The 18,962-nt window shown below is 53.5% G+C and overlaps 3 non-coding genes across 3 annotated transcripts; all 3 read left to right on the forward strand.

Annotated features, from left to right (window-relative positions):
* Positions 1 to 3,562: 3,562 nt before the first annotated feature.
* Positions 3,563 to 3,644, forward strand: TRNAS-GCU (transfer RNA serine (anticodon GCU)). Its single transcript has one exon. It is a non-coding gene; the product is annotated as a tRNA-Ser (tRNA).
* A 3,162-nt stretch (positions 3,645 to 6,806) lies between these two features.
* Positions 6,807 to 6,878, forward strand: TRNAQ-CUG (transfer RNA glutamine (anticodon CUG)). The gene has a single exon. It is a non-coding gene; the product is annotated as a tRNA-Gln (tRNA).
* Positions 6,879 to 15,397: 8,519 nt separating this feature from the next.
* On the forward strand, positions 15,398 to 15,469 carry TRNAP-CGG (transfer RNA proline (anticodon CGG)). The gene has a single exon. It is a non-coding gene; the product is annotated as a tRNA-Pro (tRNA).
* The last annotated feature ends 3,493 nt before the right edge of the window (positions 15,470 to 18,962 follow it).

The raw sequence follows: 18,962 nt of genomic DNA on the forward strand, positions 1-18,962 counted from the left end.
AAATCTCGGCACAGCTAATTCAACACACTGCATGAGTCCAGGAAAGGTGGTATCATTGCACGTGGGCTCTCCCTGGGCCCTCTTCTCTGCAACAGTGAGGTCCTGGGTGTCCTCCTCACCCCGGCTGCCACCCTCAGCCACCCCCTCCCAGACAGCCACCCACCCAAAGCTCCTCCTTCACAGGCCAGCTCTGCGTCTTGGCTGTGCGGGGAGGAACCAATGGTCACATGGCAGCTCCACCCAGGCGCAGCCAGTGTCTCCCAGGACAGGACAGAGCAGGCCCGGCTCAGGCAGTGCTGCTGCGTTAGCTCAGTGGGTTTATTGAGCACACAGGCACAGCTGACAGCAGGGTCACTGGAACAGCCTGGCCCAGAGCTCCTGGTGCAGGGCTGGGAGCGTCTCACCAGGGAAGAACTTCCCCTTCCCAGTTCCCAAAGGCCCCATTGTCCTTCTCGCAGAGCGTGGAGAGCACGTGCAGCATCCCTCGGACACTCGCCTCCACCGTCAGTAGAGCCTGCGGGGGGGAAGCAGAGTTAGGGGGGAGCCTGCCCTGGGACTGACTCAGGACACCAGGGGCCCACAGGCAGGGTCCAGCTGGCATTCCCTTGAATTGTCCCACACCTGAGTGGCATGAATTTTCTTATGTGTGTCGAGGTGAGGGGGTGCAACACGCAGCTGACGTGTGACTCCTCCCCTTCACCCTGGTGCACATAACACAATTCATGTGGTGGGAGTGCGGCCAAGGGGTCTGAGTGGGGGATGGGCTCTGGGCTGGGACAGAGGGTTGGGGTACAGAAGTGTGAGGGCTCTGGCTGGGAATTTGGGCTTTAGGGAGATGCCAGACATTAGGGATTTGGGCTGCCGGAAGGGAGCTCTGAGTGTGGAAGATGCTCAGGACTGGGGGTGGGTGTGAGGATGGGGGTCCAGGCTCTGAGGTGGGGTGCTGGAGTGGGTTTAGGCTGTGGGTTGGGAGTGGGCTGTAGAAGGGGTCCAGGGTCATGGCTGGGAGTTGGGCTTTTGGGTACATGAGGATACTGGGTGGAGATCACAGATATCACCCCCATGGAAGTACCTGCGAGCTGGTGCGCATGACGACCAGCTCCCCCTCTCCGGCTCCTCACAGCAGCAGCTCTGCTCACCTTCACTCTGGGATGCCAGCAGCTTGAGGAACCAAGCAAGCGGCAGCAGGAGGTTGGAAGCCCAGGGCACAGCACTGAATCCCTGAGGGCATCTGAGTGGGACACGATCCCTCCCTGCAGGGCAGAGGTGGAGGGCAGGATGGGTTCCAGCGCAACCATTAACCATACAATGAACATCTGCCACAACATGTGGCAACCACTGGCCTCTCCCAGCGAGACCGCTAACTGGTCAGAGCCGGAATTCCCCATGTGTGTCTGCACAGCACCAGGGTGGATAGCGACAATCAGGATCCCGTCTCCGCCGTACCCCAAGGCCTGGCACTTGGTGAGCATGTTCAGAGCAGCCTGTGGGCGAGATGCCATGAGCAGAGACAGCAGAGTGTGGGGGAGGGAATGAGCCCTGTAGGAAATGACTTGCCCTTCCGAGGGGAGGGACGGGAAAGGCTGACAAGGAAGTGAGGTGGCATTAATTTTAATTTTGTCTTTCCACGTGCAGAACAAATGTTATGTCCACTGAGACATGTGTGGAGGGGCACCGCCAATAAAAACACATGCTGCTGGCTGTGGGTGCTCTGCTAATCAGCTGAGCAGCATTTGACTTACTCCTGGATGGCCACTCCAGCACTCAGCTTATGGGAAGCACTCGTGAGAACAAAACACTCCTGTGGGCTGCACTCTCTCATGCTCTCAGTGATGACAGCAACCCACAGAGATGCGGGTATAGCTGCCCTTTGATAAGCCACTGATGCTGAGGCCTCCAGTGAGCTGTGACAGGTGAGCACACCTGAGAGCCGTGCTGAGGCTGCTCTCGGTTATGCAGGGTCTGGTCGGTTAGGGAAAAGTGGAAATGTGACATTGATGCGCCTTTTGGTTTTCCCATAACTTTTCCAGATGCAGTGAGGATCAGGCCCCCCTTCAGTTGAACTGGGGATGGTCTCTAAATGGGGTATGTCCACCCTTAGAAAGGGGTAGATTTAAAAGCTCCTCAGTGACCCTTCCCTGAGCTAACACTGGCTCGACTGGCGCTGAGCTGCACCCAGCCCATCACTGCATGGGGATTTCTCTGGCGGGAGACAGGCACAACAGAAAGTTCCTCACCGGATGGGAACTGATATAAAGATGTGAGCTTCCACGGCTGTAAGTGGTGTTGTACGCAGGGGAGGGAGAAAATGGCAGTGGGTGAAATAAGACTATCATACTTCCCCTTTATAAAGCTATGGTATCCCCACATCTTGAGTACTGTGTGCAGATGTGGTCTCCTCACCTCACAAAAGATATATTGGCATTAGAAAAGGTTCAGAAAAAGGCAACTAAAATGATAAAGGGTTTGGAAGGGGTCCCACATGAGGAGAGGCAACAGAGACTGGGACTTTTCAGTCTACAAAAGAGGAGAGTGAGGGGCGATATGATAGAGGAAGATACAATCATGAATGGAGTGGAGAAAGTGGACACAGAAAAGTTATTTACTTGTTCCCATACTAAAAGAAGGAGAGGACACCAAATGAAATTAATGGGTAGCAGGTTCAAAACTAATAGAAGAAAGTTTTTCTTCACACAGAGCACAGTCAACCTGTGGACTCCTTTCCAGAGGAGGCTGTGAAGGCCAGGACTTGAACACAATTTAAAAAAGAGCTTGATAAATATTTGGAGGTTAGGTCCATAGATGGCTATTAGCAAGGGGTAAGGGATGGTGCCCCTGGCCTTTTGTCGAAGGCGGGAGACCCATGGCAGGAGACAAATCGCTTGACCATTGTCTTCAGTTCACCTCCTCTGGGGCACCCGGCACTGGCTACTGTCGGCAGACAGGATACTGGGCGAGAAGGACCTTTGCTCTGACCCAGTATGGCCGTTCTTATGTTCACCTTATAGACTGGGTAAGGGCAGCTATGTTCTTATGTTATTTCTTAACAGCCTTTCTGTGGGCACTGCTGAGCAGGGACCCCAGGGTCTCCAGGGTGGGTCAGCCACATGGACACCTGCCTCAGGCCCTGTGGCTGGTGCTGCAGACTGATCTATTGCTCTCAGTGTCAGAGAGAAGGGAGTGTGACATTCAACCCCACAGGCAAGTGTCTGCCCCTTTGCCAGCTGTGCACAGCCCAGCTCATCCCAGCTGCTGGGAGAGACCACAGCCCCTGAGCCAGCCTGAGGGACAGGCCCTTCTCTCAGAGGTAGCTGCCCACGTGAGTGGCTGCAGCTGAGCCAGGGCTGCCCCCAACCTTGTCCCCATGTCTGGCTGGGGTGCTGCACCCCGGCTGTGTTTGGGGCCCTGCTCACCCCAGGAAGCCACACTGCAGGGAACAGGAGTGAGAGTAGCACTGCCGGGCCAAATCTGCCCGTCCTGTGTCCCTGGCACACCAGTGAGTTGCAGAAAGGTTCCTGGCAGGGTTGACTTTGGGACATATGAAAAACATGCAACAGGAGAAGATGAGGTGGCCGAGTGGTTAAGGTGATGGACTGCTAATCCATTGTGCTCTGCACGCATGGGTTCAAATCCCATCCTCATCGCATCTTTCTTTGTTGATTTCCAGCCTTATATTGGGATGCTACTTCCACCACAGCTGAGCCTGCTGCCTCCAAGCACAGGACACCTCTGTGAGGCTGAGCTGAGCTCTGGCTGGCAGAGGTGGGGGTGGCATAATTTCATTTGCCCTGAAAGTGCCAAGCCTGACTCCAGTGTCAGCTCCACTCACCTCTGCCCCCTGCAGTGCTGCTGCCTGGAGCTAAGCAGGGCCCCAAACACAACCAGGGCTGTAGTTCCCTGGCAAGGAGGGGGCAGCCCTGACTCAGCTGAGGTCAGGCACAGGTGCAGCTGCCTCTGAGTTAATTGCTGGTTCCCCAAGGCTTGATGCAGTGCTCTGGTCTCTCCCAGCTCCTTGGCTGGGCAGTGCACATCTGGGAAAAGAGCAGATACTTGCCCAGGGGCAGAATGTTTCTCTGCCCCTGACAGCAATAGATCCAGCCACAGGGCCTGGGGCAGGTCTCCATTCAACTGTCCCCCCCTGAGCCAGCCCTGAGTTCTTCTGTGCTTCTCAGCAGCTGGGGAAAAGCCTCTTTGGGACATATCTCCTGCCCCACAGCTGAAAGGAGTGCAAAGGAGCTGCTGAGTTCAGCTCCCAGGGGTGCCCGGCTGCTACCTTCTGGAGCACCTGGTGTTGGCCCTGACAGGACATGGGGCTGGAGGGACCTTTGTTCTGACTCACAATGGATGTTCTGAAGGTTCACATGCTGGTGACAGGCCAGTGCTCCAGGCCCTCCTGGACACTCCTGTCCTTGTGGGAAAGGAGCAGCTCTGGGCTTTCAGGTCAAACTGCACATGGCGGCTGCCACACTGTGGGGTGGGTCTTGCAGTGCTGCTGAGGGCGGCTTTGTGTGCTGTGTCTGAGACTGGAACCCCCAAGTCCCTTTGGGGTAATGACTGCAGCAGGACAGGTCAGTGTCCGGGCCCCAAAGCAGCCAGACCCACTGAAATGCCGGAGAGTCCAGGGAAACACTTCCCTACCTCTGGGCTGTTTTCACCGGCTTAACTCCCTTCCAGAATTGACCTGAGTGAGACGCTGATAGGGCCACTTCTCAGCCCCAGCCAGGGCACTCAGCCACTAGCACACCCAGGTGCCGCTCTCAGAGCTGGGGCAGCTGGGTTTGGCTTGTGCTGCAGGGCTGTAAAATGCCAGGGGAGTCACTTTCCTTGAGTGCTCCTTCCTGCCCCATCTCCCCCTGCCCACTCCCAGACATCGCTCCCAACCCTTGTTGCTACTCGCGCCAACTGGCCAGAGGGGCACATTTGTCTGAAGCCCCCAGAGCTCATTTTTCTTTTCTTTGCTTTTCCAGTTACCAGTCTGGAAAGAAGTCATGGAGATGCAAAGATTGGCAAGCTTGGTGGTGATTGGGTGGGAATATCTGGCTGAGGGAGGCCACAACAGCCTTGGCTGGGAGGTCACAGAGGCTCTGGCCACACTAGCCTCTTGTTTGAGAGGGGCTGTGGTAATGAGCCACGTCGCCAGATGCTAATGAGGCACTGCCGTGAACATGCAGCACCTCATTAACAGAATGGCAGCCGCTCTTGCTTTGAAAGTGCTGGTTTCAGAATACACACTGTGAGTGTAATAGGGGACCCTTCAAAACACTCCCCTGGATTTCAAAAGCCCCTTCTTCCCAAACAGCAACTCGTACAGCAGAGGAAGCTTGAACTCAGAACGTTTCTTTGCAATATTGGCCCCAAGCCATTGCACTACTGAAAGACGAGCAGCTCACCGCTTTGTACACCTCAGAGCTCAGCTCAGTCACTGCCAAGGCTGGATCAACAGCTCATAGGCCCTCACCGCTGCATGGCTTTTTTGGGGGTGGCAGCCAAAAAGGAAGAGGAAATACACTGACCACCTATGGTTAGACTGCAGGTGTATCTCAAAGTAACTGGCACAATTTGTGCATTGCCAATTGCATGGTTCATCTGGAAATACCTTATTTGAAATGTGGGCCAATTGCAAAGGTTCCATTCGCCCTCTCTGCAGGAGGGGGAGCAGAACCAGAGTAGAGCACTGAAATGTCTGTACCTCTGTGTCCCTAAATAGCAGCTGCAGTCTAACCATCCCCAGGAAGCAAGCTGCAGGATCATCAAAAGTGCCAGATAGAGAAATTACTGCCACTGACTGCAAACTCAGCAGCATCTGATTGATTGGTGGGTGTCCTTCAGCAGGTTCTTTTTGCAGTGATTGATGATGCTCCAAGCAGATGAGAGAGAGGTGCCCCACATATGCTGGTAATCTGTCTCCCTAAGTGGCTGTAGCTCTGTTAGGCTGTGTCTACACGTGCCCCAAACTTCGAAATGGCCATGCAAATGGCCATTTCGAAGTTTACTAATGAAGCGCTGAAATGTATATTCAGCGCTTCATTAGCATGCGGGCGGCAGCGGCGCTTCGAAATTGACGAGCCTTGCCGCCGCGCGGCGCGTCCAGACGAGGCTCCTTTTCGAAAGGATGCCACCTTCTTCAAAGTCCCCTTATTCCCATGAGCTCATGAGCTGGGGAAAACAGTGTTTGTCCTGCAGGAGGGTGAAGATGAATGAATCCAAGGGGCACTCTTTGTGTGGTGGTATAGTTCAGAGGTAGACTGTCTAAATACAGTTTAAGAGATTTTTGTTCAAATCTAAAGACCTCCCTTTCCCATCACATTCTGCATTTCTATTCTATGTGTGTTTGTCATATGGAGATGAGCCCTCAACATTTGCTACTGCCAATGCATATAACCCCAGCAAGCCCTTCCCTCAGCTGACAAGAGAGAGTGATATGAACAAAGAGGTGCTCACTGAGAGTCTATAAAATGTATCCCATTCAGCCACATGTATCTGCGCACTTTTAAATGTGTGTGAATTCCGAGCCAGGGTTATTGTACCCTCCCTCACCCAGATATTCCTCGACAATCACCTCCAGCCTTTCCAGTCTCTGCTTCTCCCTTACTTCTCTCCAGGCTGGTTACTTTAAAGGAGTAATGAACCTGTCTAGTGTCTCTGGGCTTAGCAGAAAGAAGGGCAGGGATTGATGTCTGGGGGAGGACAGCAGCAGAGATGGGGCAGGAAGCAGTGTCCTGAGAGGAGAAAGAGTTGGAGGGTGGCAAGCGCTGCAGGGTGCCAGCCTAAAAAGAGTTACAGGAGCTGAGAAAAAAAAAATGGCAGGTCCTATGGTGTAATGGGCAGCACTCAGGACTCTGAATCCTGTGATCTGAGTTTAAATCTCAGTGGGACCTTCTGTTTGTTCAGTGTAAATCTCTTCTGGATCTCTAAATCAAGGGGGACTCTTCATGCATGTGAGTGATGATTTCTTCCTCCTGGTTGATGAATGAGGCCCCCTGGAGCTGGGTCTCTTGTTGGGCTGGTTCACTAATATACCTGCAATAAGTTCAGCCTCAAGAACACAGCAGCCCTTCTAGGAATTCAGGAGGACCTGTGGCTGGTGCTGCAAATAGATGCATTGCTGTCAAGGCCAGAGAGAGGGGAGTGCCACATTCATTTCCCCAGGGCGGCAAATGTCTGCACCTTCCCCAGCTCTGCACTGCACAGCCCAGCCCAGCAGCTGGGAGAAACCAGAGCCCCTGAGGCAGCCTTGGGGAAAGGACCTTCCCTCCCAGGCAGATTCCTGTGCCCCTGTCTGCAGCTGAGTCACAGCTGTCCTTTCCCCTCTGCCTGGCTGAGACATCACACTCCCCAGGTGTGTTTGGGGCCCTGCTTAGCAGGGGGGAGTGCGGCACTTTTGAGCTGACATCAGAGATAGGTTGGCCCCTGCCATGGAAAATTAAAGCTTCCCCCTCCAGCCTCATGCAGTTACCTTGTGCTTGGAGTCTGCCCAGCAGAGGAGCTGGAACCGAGCAGGGTCGGGGATGGGGTGTGCACAAAGCAGGAGCCACAGAAGAGACTTCAGTAGGAAAGGAAGCAGAGAGGCTAAACAATAACGGGATTTGAATGCAGTGTGCAGAGTACAACACATTAGCAATCCTTTTCCTTTTCCCCTCAGCCACCTCACCTGAGTGGTGCCTGGGCTTTTGAAACATCCCAAGGTGAGCACTGCCAGGAACCTTTCTGCCACTCCCAGGCTGGCTGGGGACACCCGAGGGGCAGGTGTGGCTGTTTAAAGAGCCCCCCTGTGCTATTGTGCACTTGTTTGCTCCTCCCCTGGGCTCACCTTGTCCCGCAGACACACACTCAGTGGGCACCTGTGCTGAGCTAATGTCCCTGCAGCTGCCTGGCCTGGGCCTCTGCCTCGGGTGCTGTAGGGCAACCGACAACAGGGAGAGAGAATTGGCCTCATCTGGGCTCTGGCCTGTGCAGCTCCACTATCCCTCTACAACCATTTCCAGTAATATCATTGACACCCCAGACTCCAATCCTGTCCCTGAGCGCACACACACCACATGGCAGTGAGTGTGTCGGGGAAGCTGGGCTTGCCTTGGCTGAATGCATTGGCCCAGAGCCCCCTTAATCAAGCCATGAGTGAGGCAGGCTAACACCAGCACCACTGCCATGGGTCAGAAGGTGGCCTTGTGAGTAAAGAGACAAGACATTCACAGAGTGACACTTGAGAGGCTGAGGGTTCAGAGCCAGTGCAGCCAACTGAAGGGGGAGGTGTAGGAAGGAGTCCAGGGAGGAGCTGTGAGAGCTGGGAGGGGAAAGCCCAGTTGTGCTGGAAGTAGGGTCCCTCCGGGGCTGGAACCAGAAGGAGGATGGGCCTAGGTTCCCCCACCAGCCACTGAGGTCATGGTGTAGACCAGGCCTGTGGCAGGGAATGAGAAGACTGCAGGGCCACTGTGGGAGAGACAGAGAATTGAAGGACTTGGTCCCAGGAGGGGGGAAATGCCAAGTTATCCAGACAAGTGCTGAGTCAAAAGCTGGACCTTTGCAGCTTCTGCCAGTGAGAGGTGCTGCCACAGCAAACGGGACAGGTGTCGTCACAGCAGGGGCCACATCTTGAGCAAATGAAGGGAAGAAAAACACACACAAGGACACCAGCCCCCACTTGGCCTGACACACTGTCAGAGAAAGGCAGAAGAAGGGCTAGTTTGGGCTTGGGAACCCTGGAGCTTTCTCATCCTGAGCAAGAAGCGCACCCTGAGACCACCCTCAGAAAAGAAGCTCTGGGTGCTCTTCAGGACCACGTTTCAGCAAAGAGCCAGTAGCTGATAAAAACAACAAGAAGTCCTTTGGCGCCTCACAGACGAGCAGCTATTTAGGAGCAGATGCTTCCGTGGGTTTCGTCAGTCCTACTGATAAGTCCTATGTCAAACTTCAGGACTACCACTGTGCAGATGTAACTTTGTGTGCCTGAGCCCCAGCCATGAGGCAGCTGCAGGAACGCTGTCGCCTCTGGAATGAGTTCAGTGGGTCAGAAGAGCTCATTCAGCCCGAGGGGAATTGGCTCAAGTGGCAGAGCGCTTGCTCAGCACGAGAGAGACAGTAGCACTGATGCCCACGTTCTCCAGGGGGAGGTGTGTTTTTATTCCCTCTTCTCCAAGGCAGTGTCAGGCCAGGGGCTAAGTGCTTCTAGTGCCTCCTTCCTCTTCCCACTTGGTAGCCCCCCACCAAAACAAGCCCACGCAGGGCAGAAAGCTGCTGGTCCCGGCCCTCCGAAATACGATTCAAACCCATCAGGGTTTTTAGAGACACGTCACTTCTTAGTTAATATTTCAGGAGGAAAAATATCACGAGCATTGAAATTCTTTCCCAGAACGGCCATTCCCATTGCATGGAGCACCAGTGCTCCACAGAACAGCCTGGGAATGACTGGCTGAGAATCAGCACACGGGATCATTTCCAGGGCAGAAGGCAATATGCCGCCTCTATGATAGACCCAACCTGGAAAGCAGCGTATGGAAACTGGAAACACAGAAATGATCCAGGCGCACGGACAGTGCAGACAGAATGCCTGTCCACACTGGAGCTGGGGACGTGAGCTGGCTGGCTTATGTCGGTGGACAGCAGCAGCCTGGAGCTCTTTGCTGCCTTTTGACTCTGTGCAGGTGAGAAAGGACAACTTGTTTCAGCCACAGTGGAGGGTGGGGAGAAAAGAAGAGCTTTGCAAAGACATGGGCCAAGTCATCCCTCCCACCCACCCCATATGCTGTGGCTGGAAGCAGCTCCTGTCCCTCTCCTCCCACACACATTACAAAAATTGCTGCTGGGCATATTCTGATGGGAACCCTGACAGAAATCTGGGGTGGGCGTGTGACCCTGCAGGCTGCGTTCTGCTGGAATCCAACTGAACTTGCTCAAACTTGAGAAATTTTACAAGGTGTCCCGTATTCAGCAAATGGAAATATGGTCACTCTAAGGAAAGTGCTGCCTTGGATTTTGGAAAAGACCCCTTGCCGAGAACCCGACCTTGCCTCGTGCAACAGTGTAAGATCTACTCCAGCTCTAGCAGGACTGGGTACAGGCACCTAACTGATTGTCATCACCTCTACAAATGCACATCTACATCCTTAGCCATTCAGAGGCTTGCCCTCTACTTTGGTGCCAAAATTAACAAGCCATAGAACTCTACAGCAAAATCCTGACCTCCAACCACTCGCTGCTCCAATCTTTCACCCACTCCCATTTTCTTCCTCCTCTTCATACAGCACCACTGACAGCTGTGGAATGGGGATCATGATTGCAGTGACTCCTCGCTCAGGGGATGATCAGTACAAGGGTGCTGCCCTCCTGCACAGTAAGGCAGCCAACACTTGAATGGTTCTGCACCAAAATTTTAGTAACTAGCAACCAAACCAACCCACCTGCTCACCAAGACAGGAGGGGTAACTTAGAGACAAATAAGGTCTGGCTTATTCCTTCTATTCCTTTCTAGTCACCTGATCGCAGCAGAGTTATTTCCCTGCAGATATCCTTACACTAACTAACTAACTAATCAGGGTGAAGGTCATGCATCACAACACAGCTGTGTTTTGCACACCCTGCTGCCTTGGGACACACAAGAAAATTCATGCCACTCAGGGGAGGGACAGTTCAAGGGAACTCCAGCTGGGCCAAGGGCTCAACTTGATACTGTCTCTGGGCCCCTGGGATGCTCCCAGAGCCAGCTCCCTCACCTCACTCTGCTTCCCACCCAGCCCCGGCAGGCCCCAGTGATGGTGGAGGCGAGTGTCAGAGGGATGCTGCACGTGCTCTCCACACTCTGCAAGAAGGACAATGGAGGCTTTGTGAACTGGGAAGGGAAAGTTCTTCCCTGGTGAGATGTTCCCAGCCCTGCGCCAAGAGCCCTGGGCCAGGCTTTTCCAGTGACCGTGCTGTCAGCTGTACCTCTGGTCTCAATAAACCCACTGAGCTAACGCAGGAGCCCTGATTGAGCCTGGCCTGGTCTGTCCTGTCCTGGAAGCCACCGGCTGTGCCTAGGTGGAGCTGCCACGTGACCATTGGTTCCTCCCTCCAAAGCCAAAGCTCAGAGCTGGTCTGTGAGGCAGGAGCTTTGGGTGTCCAGCTGGGAGGGGGTGGCTGAGAGTGAGGAAAACACCCAGGACCTCACTGCTGCAGGGAAGAGGCCCAGGGAGAGCTCACAGGCAATGACACCCCTTCTCCCGCACTTGTGCAGTATATTGAATTAGCCACCCTGAGTTATCTTGGCCAATGCTACCTAACCTGCGCCAAGAAGCCCCTGCCCCCGAGGCAGCCCAGGGGGCACTGGGAGGTGGAAGCCAGGAGCCTCTGGATACACTGGGTGTCTCTCTTCATCAGTCTGTCATACAGGAGGATTCTCTGGGCACAGCTGAGAAAGCCAAACCAGGGCAAATTGCTAACTCAGTGTGTCCAGGTGTGGGCCAGGGTGTGCCCCAACGGGGGTGGAGCAGGCCACAGGACCTCTCCAACTCTCGGCCCTGCCTGGTTCTGGGCAGGCAGCAGTCCCCCAAGGGCCCAGTCCTCCTTAACTGGGTTACAGGTGGGCAGAATATGGGCACTGGCCCTGAGGCAGGATTGGCCACATCTCACATAGGCAGTCAAGGTGTAAGCCCCAGCCCTAGGTAAGGTCTGGGCCGCAGTTCATTTGTCAGGCTCAGCCCCTACAGCAGGGCAGGGCACACACAAGGGCTACGTCTACACGTGCACCCAACTTCGAAATAGCTTATTTCGATGTTGCGACATCGAAATAGGCTATTTCGATGAATAACGTCTACACGTCCTCCAGGGCTGGCAACGTCGATGTTCAACTTCGACGTTGCTCAGCCCAACATCGAAATAGGCACAGCGAGGGAACGTCTACACGGCAAAGTAGCACACATCGAAATAAGGGAGCCAGGCACAGCTGCAGACAGGGTCACGGGGCGGACTCAACAGCAAGCCGCTCCCTTAAAGGGCCCCTCCCAGACACACTTTCATTAAACAGTGCAAGATACACAGAGCCAACAACTAGTTGCAGACCCTGTATATGCAGCACGGACCCCCAGCTGCAGCAGCAGCAGCCAGAAGCCCTGGGCTAAGGGCTGCTGCCCACGGTGACCACAGAGCCCCGCAAGGGCTGGAGAGAGAGTATCTCTCAACCCCCCAGCTGATGGCCGCCATGGAGGACCCCACTATTTCGATGTTGCGGGACGCGGATCGTCTACACGTCCCTACTTCGATGTTGAACGTCGAAGTAGGGCGCTATTCCCATCCGCTCATGGGGTTAGCAACTTCGACGTCTCGCCGCCTAACGTCGATTTCAACTTCGAAATAGCGCCCAACACGTGTAGACGTGACGGGCGCTATTTCGAAGTTACTGCTGCTACTTCGAAGTAGCGTGCACGTGTAGACGCAGCCAATCTGTGCAGAAGCCCTGGATCTGGGGCAGGGCTGGGCTGCCTTCAATCAGGCTCAGCACCTTGTTAGCAGCTTGTGTGTAGCCACGGCTAACCTGCCATTCCTTTGAAGTAGCCCAGGCACTTTGAAGTACCAGCGGGTTAGTCACTGCTAGAGACAAGCTGGCACTTCCAAGTTTACAGCTTCAAAGTTGCCCGGGGAGGGGCGGGGGGGGGAGAGAATTAGCTTAATGAAGTTCTGCATTTGCATCACAGCACTTCGTTAGTAATCTCCCAACACCCTATTTCCCATGCTCCCTTCCAATATGGGAGCATGGTACGTAGGGTGTAGGGAGATTGTTAATGACGTGCTGTGCTGCATAGGCAGCGCTTCGTTAAGCTAATTCCCCCCGCCCCCCCCCCCAGCAACTCTTTAGTGTCGGCTTGTGTGTAGGTATGGGCAGGTGAGCAGCAGTGTAATGCACCCTCGCAGCAGTGGGCAGCGGACTAGATTCAATGACCTCCTGAGGTCCCTTCCAGTTCTATGACATGTGAATCCTCATATATATATATATATATATAAACTCTGTAGTGTCAACACACCCGAAATAATCCCACACTGTGACTGGTTGTAATAAGGAATTTGTCTTTACACATTGCCAGTTCACCACCACTGTTATTCCCCAGGGCAGAGGTTTTCCACGTTTGACTGCACTACAGAGTTATTTCAGAACAGCTTATTTCAGAATTATCGCTCCCAAATAAGCCATTTGATAATGAAGCCTTCACGCGACAAGGAAGCCCCAGAATAAACAAAACCTATTGGAAAACAGCACGTCCACACACAAGAGAGCCTAGTTCAGATCAGAGCCCTTGAAGCACACGGGCGCTATGGCGATACAGCAGCATTATATCGGAATAAACTATTATTTGAAAGAGCCCCACTTACCTGTCCATACAGCCCCCATTCTCTCTCTTGGAATAGGCACTATTTCTAGTAGAATGAGGTTTAAAGACCTCGAAAAGGCCATCCACTATTTCTAAATTAGTTCAGTAACCTGCTTGGCTGTCTCAGGCTGTGTCTACACTAGCTCCCAGTGCAAAGTACGGGCAGGTGAGCCACAGCTACACACAAGCCTGCTCACCTGCCCGTACGACACACAAGCCACACACACAAGCCACACAAGCCACACACACAAGCCACACACACAAGCCACACAAGCCACACACACAAGCCACACACAGTGTCGCAAGCGAGTGTAGCCTGCTCACCTGCCCGTACTTTGCACTGCCTGGGGAACTCCAAAGTCCCTTGAGTCCTCAAAGTTTGGAGGAGTTTAACACTTTGGAGTTGCCGGGGGTGGGGGAGAATTAGCTGAATGAGGTGCTGCGTATGCAGCACAGCACTTCATTGATGACGTCCTCACGCCCTGCTTACCAGCCTCCCTTTGAAGGAGGGCAGTGGTGGAGACAGACCCATTTGCCCCAGACTCCTAAATGGCTCCCCTCAAGGGCTGAGCTCACCCCCCTGGGTTGAACAGGCCAATGCTCAAAGCACTGAGCTCGCCGGCCTGCAGAGCAGGACCTCCCAAGGGGGCTTTTTGGAAATGAGCAACAGGCAGCTGCAGGGCCCCTGGCCACTGAATGAGATTTCCTCCCCTCCCCCACCAGCCTGGCCTCCCCTTTCAGACTCTCTCACCCATCCCCCACTGCTCTGAGCCCAGCTGGGGGTTCCCGCAGCCCCGGCTGCCCCTTGCCAGCTGTCCTGGGCCCTGCAGTGGGTCCCCTCAGATCCTGTCTCTCCCACCCCTCCCCAGTGCCCTGATCCCCTTGTCTCCTGAGACCCTGCTGACCCCCCCCCCCCCACTGCCCTTTTCCCCTCCTCCCTCAGCCACAAGCCCTGCCCGGGTTCCCCTTCACACCTGCCACCCGTCCCCCCAGCACCCGGCCTCCCCCTCCCTCTGCACTGTTTGTCACCCACTGAGGTCTTGGGCCCTGCCACAGGCTGTGTCAGAACAGAGACAGCCCATGGGTGCAGCCCCTGCCTGGGGGGATCCTGCGGCTCTGTCTTCACGTGCCGATTCTTCCAGAAGTGGCGTAATAATGAGCTGTCCAGGAGATGCGAATGAGGCATGGATGGAAATGTTCTGTACCTCATTAGCACATGGGCGCATGATTGGGAGCCCAGAAGAAGCTCTTCCAAACTCCAAAACACACGTTCAGAAGCGCGGCCCACTGGGATCTTACAGAAGGAAACGCTCCCTCCAGAAGCCCCTGCTGTATTTGATCATCTCTCCCATGAGCTTATCATTTCCAGGGCTTTTGTTTTTCTTTAGTCGTCTCTCTGCTCTTTCTGCTTCCTCCTTCTAAACACCAGATGAAGCTCTGCTATGAGCACACACCTTACTCCCTGCCAGCCCCAACTCCTGGGCCTGCCCAGCTTTGATGGTGTTTGGATCTTGTAATGCATGGGAGCAAGCTGAGCTTGTTCTGGGTGAAGTCACATGGACCAGGCAGGTAAAGAGTGGTGAAGGACTGAGCCCAGCCACACCAGCCCCCTGAGCTGGTGAATCTCACTCCAACCAGGAGGGAGTGTGGGGAAGTCCTTGGCAAGGTGAAGCCAGGTGCAGCTGGTGTGTGGGGCTGTTTGGTTTTAATTTTGTCTAAAATTGTGAGAAGTGACGTTTGCTTTTTGTCAGAAGCCGGGTTTGTTTTGCAAGGCCAAGTGTTGCTCAGGGAGCAAGAAGTCTTGAGTTGAACTCCCTGATGCTCCCCCCCAAAAGAGTGTGTTTGTTGCTGTCCCTGACCTTGCGTTGCCTATATTTTTCTTACACACAGTGTGGTTTGTGATCTGTCCTGAGTGTGTAGTTGGTTTTCTGCTCCAAAGCTGTGAGGAGAGCTTGGAAATGACCTTGGAAAGGTGAAGTTAAGTGTAGGATTTATCAGAGCACTGGGGGTTTATTGAAACCTGATTCTGTGGAAAGCCCAGTGCTTCATGTTTCAAGCAGGGCTTGTTGGTCTAGGGGTATGATTCTCCCTTCGGGTGGGAGAGGTCCTGGGTTCAAATCCCAGACAAGCCCTTGTTCTATTGTTGTGTAATAGCTGATCCAGACAGTTTCAGGGTTCTTGTCCTCTTGGCTGCATCTACATGTGCACGCTACTTCGAAGTAGCGGCAGTAACTTCGAAATAGCACCTGTCACGTCTACACGTGTTGGGCGCTATTTTGAAGTTGAAATCCATGTTAGGCGGTGAGAGGTCGAAGTCGCTAACCCCATGAGGGGATGGGAATAGCGCCCTACTTCGACATTCAACATCGAAGTAGGGACATGTAGACGATCCGCAACATCGAAATAGCAGGGTCCTCCATGGTGGCCATCAGCTGGGGGGTTGAGAGATACTCTCTCTCCAGCCCTTGCGGGGCTCTGTGGTCACCGTGGGCAGCAGCCCTTAGCCCAGGGCTTCTGGCTGCTGCTGCTGCAGCTGGGGGTCCGTGCTGCATATACAGGGTCTGCAACTAGTTGTTGGCTCTGTGTATCTTGCACTGTTTAATGAAAGTGTGTCTGGGAGGGGCCCTTTAAGGGAGCGACTTGCTGTTGAGTCTGCCCCGTGACCCTGTCTGCAGCTGTGCCTGGCTCCCTTATTTCGATGTGTGCTACTTTGGCGTGTAGACGTACCCTCGCTGTGCCTATTTCGATGTTGGGCTGAGCAACGTCGAAGTTGAACATCGACGTTGCCAGCCCTGGAGGACGTGTAGACGTTATTCATCGAAATAGCCTATTTCGATGTCGCAACATCGAAATAAGCTATTTCGAAGTTGGGTGCACGTGTAGACGTAGCCCTTGTGTGATTTTCCTCTGTTCATTTGCTCAGTGAAATGCAACAGCCACTTGTTTCTGGATGGCTCAGCTCGAGCTTCAGCTCTGTCAAGAGATGGTCCTGCCAGTGACTACACCCCTCCTGTTCACTGTGGCAGCCCCTCTCGGTGGTAGAAACTGCCACTGTCCAGCTTCTGACTCCCCTTTTGTCTGGATGAGACCCCTCGGGGTCTTCTCCCCAGGATGGGCTGGAAGGACTGTCTCTGGCCGCTGTACTGTCGCTTCTGTGAGAAGCTGGGCATCTGTTGCCTAATAAACCTCCTGTTGTACCTGCTGAGTGAGTGTCACTCCTGCCAGTGGACGGGGTGCAGTGCAGGGGGACCCCTGAACCCCATCACACGCTCTCATGAAGTGTATTGAATCAGCCACCCCGAGCTATCCCGGCCAATGCAACCTAACCTGGGCTGAGAATCCCCTGCCCCCAGGGCAGCGTACAGGGCACGAGGATGGGGAGGCCAGGAGCCTCTGGATACACTGGGGCTCTCTCTTCATGAGTCTGTCATACAGGAGGATTCTCTGGGCACAGCTGAGAGAGCCAAAGCAGGGCAAATTGCTTAAAACTGATTGCAGAGGTGTGGGCCAGGGGTGTGCCCCATCTGGGGTGGAGCAGGCCTGCCTGGTTCTGGGCAGGCAGCTGTCTCCAAAGGGCCCAGTCCTCCTTAACGGGGCTGCAGGTGGGCAGAATATGGACCCTGGCCCTGGGACAGGATTGGCCACATCCCACATAGGCAGTCAAGGTGTAAGGGCAGGGCCACAGTTCATTAGTCAGGCTCAAACCCTACGGCAGGGCAGGGCACACACAGTCTGTGTAGCAGCCCTGGCTCTGGGGCAGGGCTGGGCCATCTTTAATCAGGCTCAGCACCTTGTTAGCAGCTTGTGTGCAGCCACGGCTAAGCTGCCATTGCTTTGAAGTAGCCCAGGCACTTTGAAGTACCGGCAGGTTAGCCACTGCGAGAGACAAGCTGGCACTTCCAAGTTTGCAGCTTAAAAGTTGTCCGTGGGGCCGGGGGGAGAGAATTAGCTTAATGAAGTGCTGCATATGCATCACAGCGCTTCGTTAGTAATCTCCCAACACCCTATTTCCCATGCTCCCTTCCAAGATGGGAGCCAGTGCAGACACAGCCTGAGACAGCCGGGCAGGTTACTGAACTAATTTAGAAATAGTGGATGGCTTTTTTTGAGGTCTTTAAACCTCATTCTACGAGAAATAGTGCCTATTCCAAAAGAGAGAATAGGGGCTGTATGGACAGGTAAGTGGGGCTCTTTCAAAGAATAGTTTATTCCAAAATAATGCTGCTGTATCGCCATAGCGCCCGTGTGCTTCAAGGGCTCTAATCTGAACTAGGCTCTCTTGTGTGTGGACTTGTTGTTTTCCAATAGGTTTTGTTTATGCCGGGGCTTCCTTGGCGCGTGAAGGGGTTATTATCAAATGGCTTATTTGGGAGGAATAATTCTGAAATAAGCTATTCTGAAATAACTCTGTAGTGCAGGCAAAGCTGGAAAACCTCTGCCCTGGGGAATAACAGCGGTGGTGAACTGGCAATGTGTAAAGACAAATTCCTTATTATAACCAGTCACAGTGTGGGATTATTTAGGGTGTGTCGACACTACAGAGTTTATATATATATATATATATATATATACATATATATGGATGAGGATACACGTGTGCCCTGGTATGGTCTGTATGGCTGTCTGCAGTCCAGGCATGGGCATGGTCCTCCCCTCCTCTTGCCTGACTCTCAGCTGCTCCATGGCTTTTAAGTCTCTCCTTGGAGCTGTGAGCACCAGCTGCTCCCTGCACCAGGTGCCTAGAGGAGGGAAGGCGACTGGGCTCCAGCCTGGGGACCTTCCTTCCTCCCACTTTCCCTGACTTTGGATTCTGGCCCTGCTCCTCCTTCCCTTTAGTGCCATGGGGGGCAAGGGGCAAAGGAACCCCCCACCCTCACCCCCCTTTTGGACATAAATTCATGTTTTGCTTTATTTGTAAGGAAGTTTAGTAAAAAGTTAAACCTCTTAATCTGTTTAATTATTTTTGTTTTTATTACTAATAACTCCTTTCATATGAATTATTACAACCCCCCCTTCTCTTAGAGACCTAATACTGTAATGTGAATAATTTAGTGTTTGAGGTATTTGGAAGCAAAAAACAAAATGCATTTGTCATCGGGGTGGTTGGCTGGTGGCCCAGGAAAAGGTTTGTGTTGAGCGGGCTGGGCCAGGAGTCAGAAAGTTCAACTTTCACTGAGTCAGCAAGTTTCAGGGCTCTGAAGAGACAAAGAGGCCATGTCGACATGAGCCCAAAACTTTGAAATAGCCATGCAAATGGCCATTTCAAGTTTACTAAGGAAGTGCTGAAATACATATTCAGCGCCTCATTAGAATGCCAACAGCTGCGACACTTCAAAATTGACACGGCTCCCCGCCATGGGGCTCGTCCAAATGGGGCTCCTTTTCAAAAGGACCCCGGCCAGTTCAATATCCCCTTATTCTCATCTGCTGTTTGGAATCAGGGGATTTCGAAGTAGCCGGGGTCCTCTTGAAAAGAAGCCCTGTCTGGATGAGCCGTGTGGCGGTGAGCTGTGCCAATTTCGAAGTTCCACGGCTGCCAGCATTCTAATGAGGTGCTGAATACATATTTCATGACTTCATTGGGGAACTTCGAAATGGCCATTTGCATAGACATTTCAAAGTTTT

Source organism: Carettochelys insculpta, chromosome 33 (assembly GCF_033958435.1).
Source record: "Carettochelys insculpta isolate YL-2023 chromosome 33, ASM3395843v1, whole genome shotgun sequence".
Taxonomy (NCBI): domain Eukaryota; kingdom Metazoa; phylum Chordata; order Testudines; family Carettochelyidae; genus Carettochelys; species Carettochelys insculpta.